The following is a 3,881-nucleotide window of genomic DNA, read 5'->3' as shown; positions in this document are numbered from 1 at the left end:
GGGGGCAGAAAACAAAAGATAACTACACAAGGTCATTTATGAGGTTAGACGTAAGGTGCACAAGCATAGAAGCAGGTACTGAACGTGATAATATAAGGTTCAACCACATAAGACCACAAAAGGTAACTTTCACTAGTGCTTTGTTTTGGGGTGGGGGTAGCAGAGACATAGAGAAAAATACAATTTCAATGTACTGTTTAACTTCTATTTTCAGAATCACAATCTAACGTTTTGATTAATACTATACAACAAAAAATCCCAGTTTTTCAATGTAGTCGTTGTGCCAATTGATGCCTCCCCACACACATTTTTGTGGTATCACTGCTGTTGTATCCTACTGACTCACCTGCCAGTGAGGAGCCCCCACCAGGAGGACATAGAGCCTTCGTCCTACTCCTCCCGCCCAACACTCCCCGCTGACAGGTGCCTCCCCAGCCTGCAGGAGTACGTGCAATGACCCTCCCCGCCTGGCTTCGCTCCCCCGAACATGGGCCAATTGTGTTCGGAAGACCTTCTATATCCGAAGCGCTTACTTTTCAGGAAATGGGGAAAAGAAAAAAAAAAAAAACGGTCTAATCGAAAATAGCCAATCTAAAAGCTTGTGACGCAAGCTTGCTCTCAATCTACAAGCTTGTGACGCGTTGCAAGCTTGATTGGCTTCTTTCGCTACCTTTGTGTGACACTCTTGTACGAGGAAGTAGGGCATTCATTTATAAAAAAGAAAAAAAAACTAAAACGTTGAAATAAGGATGGATGATGTTTCTACCCGACAACAGCGATAATCTTTTTAAAATAACAATTCCCCTACACAATGAATGTCCTGTTGAGAGGAAGAGATTGCTGTGACTCACAGTTCTTTATTACCTTGTTATAACAATACTTTTAGCCTGGCAACAGAGGCATTAGATGTGAATTGTGTTTCCTGAATGGTGGCGTGCATTGTGCTCGCTCTTGAAGCAAAGAGACGGACTGGAACACAGACTTTGTTTTGCTTTTGTACAGTTATGCATTATTATGGTGGTTATGGTCTTTCTGCCAGTGCTTATTGGAGCACTAGGCTGAATAAACACATGATTATAATATTGGTCGCTGTCGGGTGGAAGCCTTGTATGTCCCAAATCCTCAATTCTTTGGAAATGTAACAAAAAAAGAACCTGTGGTTTCAATGGATCCAATGTAGGTATTATTTAGTCACAAGGTCTTGTTAAAACTTTTCATTTGTTCAATATTTATACAACTCGCTGACACACTTTCATGTTATAACAACTTTTTAATTAATTTTTTAAAGAAAAATGCAAAGAATAGCAGATCTACAAGTTTGCAACGCGTCAACACAGCGATACACTGTGAGCCTGTAGATTTGCTGTTTTTGGCTACTGTTTTTCTGACACTGTAGTAACTGGGACAGTAATTTACGAAACAAGTAGATATTTTGGAGATACAAGGTTTGTGTCCTCGACTGCAACGATACAATCATATAATTATCAATAATATGATGTCATGCTGTTGCATGTCATTGCTCTATTGTCTTCTGTGCAGATCCCTAGATCCGTGTAGGAAACCATGGGTTACTCACATTAAAGTGGGTTTTCCGCCATCTGCAGAAGCGCTCTGTTAAAAAGACTTCAATGTTTCCTCAATGCACGCTAGTGGCCATCGTGTGTGTTTTAACCTATTCAATCCGGGAATACATCTGTCATTTTAGATTTTAGCAATAACCATTAGTTTATACTCTGGTCTGTTCAAAAATAGCAGATATACTAGCTCATAGCCGAGCTTGTAGACCTGCTATTTTCTTTTTGAAAGATCGTGAAAATGTGTGCAAATCTTTCAATATATGTCTTTTAAAGCAAACATTTTCAACTCAAATCTTTGCTTCTGGCGATTCTACATATGTATTCTAAATCTTTTTTTTTTTTTTTTAAGAAACGTATGTTGCTATATATCAGTGGTGCTCAAACTTTGTCATGTCAAGGACCCCCCAATATGATTTTTATTTGTCCATGGACCCCCCCATCTCAAAATATTTTGTTCCAGGGACCCCCCCAGAAGCAAAGATTTGAGTTGAAATTGTATATACAAACAATATGTGTGTATTTTTGAATAGCCAAAGACATCTTAAAATGACACAGATGCATTCCCGGTCTTAATGGGTTAGAAAACTTGAATGTTTCCTCGATGCACGCTAGTGGCCATCGTGTGTGTTTTAACCACTTAAACCCTACTATTCAACGGACATGAGTTGCTTGCAACTGTTCTTGGTTCACTCTTTTTTTCACTCTACACACCAGTGATTCTCAACCTGTGGACCAGGGCCCACTGGTGGCCCGTGAGGATATTGCAAGTGGGCCCCCAAATGACATGGCAAAATACTAAGATTTTAATGACGATATAACATAAAATAATGTAAACAAATTTTCATGATATTTACAATTCTTTTAAAACCTTGAAAAAAAAGGTATGGTTGAGAAGAGAACCACAGATCTACACCACATTTTTTCGCTGAAAATTACCGATCTACAAGTTCATAACTCAAAGCACATTATGAGCTTGCAGATCTCCTGGCAAATGTCACCCCCCGCCTCCAGAATAGGGATTTTGGGGCTCAAGTGGTTAATCGTTTGTGCAGGCCGCATGCATCACAATTTATGAGCTTTCCCGAACTGCATGTAACCTCACTAAGTGTAAGATCTTGGCTTTTACCTTTTCCTTTTTTTTTTCACAGCCGATGCACGAGCTATTTTTAAAAATATATATTTTTGGACAACTTTTTCACTTTTTGCCCATAATGACATGCCCAAAATAGGGACACCAGCTCTGAAGTGGTTAATCGGGATCAAGTTCTATATTTCTCAGCTGTATACTTGTATTATGCGTATTATAGGACCAGGTTTGTCTGCTAATAACAGAGAGCAGGGCATTGATTGTTCATGTGAGTCACTCTCAGCAGTAGCAGACCTCACATATTTGCCATTTTGTTTGTGACAGTATAAGACTCCAGGGCCACGTGAATCACGCCACGAGAGAAAAAAAACACGAGCGAATCAATCACCATGTTACTGGACATCATAAAAGTAGCGTTTTACAGTTCAAAACACAAGAGGATGAACTCTCCCACCCTGACTCTCTCTCTGCCCCCTATGCAAACCCATTCGGTAACCCCCTTTTTATGCATTTCACATGTGTATATATATTCTTATTTATGTCCCCCGTCTTCCGTCTTCCATCGCCATGAAAGGCAGTCCCCCGTTTGAATCCGGTCGTAAAGCTTGACTGCAGTCACGTTAATTGTCAGACACAGACGTGAGTTCTGATCATAAACGCTGTACTACATACTGCTGGTTTAAATCACGGGCAAATCTATCCCCCTCCCTTCCCTCGGTTTTGCCTTCCAAAGTGATTTGGTCTCAATTTGTAATAAAAGGACCCAGCGCTGCGCGGTCTGTGATATGCTTTTCCTTTGTGTTTAGCATTTTCTCTCCCCCCTCTCCTCTCTTTCGCTTTGTCGCAGTCACTGACTTTTAATCTAATAAACATTTCCTGGGTTCCGTTGACCAGAACAAAGGGGAGGAGGGGGTAAAGAAGAAAAAAAAAATCTCTTAGGCATCTATCAGATTGCTCTTGTAAAAAAAGAAATTTGAAAGAAAAAAAAAGACAGAGAGAGAGAGAGGGAATTCTTTAATAGGAACGGGTTAAGATATAAGGTTTCATACCCAGATCGTAAAATTACTGGAGGAATAAAAGCCATTCATGTTGCATGACATCACAACCTTGTGAGGATGTGAGCGTAGTCGACTTCAAAAGGAGGTGGGGGGGGGGGGGGGGACGCTTTCTCCATTTCGTCACTGTCGGGCAGAAAACTTGTATGTCCAAAACTGTTA

The sequence above is a fragment of the Gymnoscopelus braueri genome (genome assembly GCF_963280865.1).
Source record: "Gymnoscopelus braueri genome assembly, chromosome: 21".
NCBI classification, from domain to species: Eukaryota; Metazoa; Chordata; class Actinopteri; order Myctophiformes; family Myctophidae; genus Gymnoscopelus; species Gymnoscopelus braueri.
The sequence above is the reverse complement of the archived record's forward strand: the minus strand, read 5'-3'. Positions refer to the sequence as shown.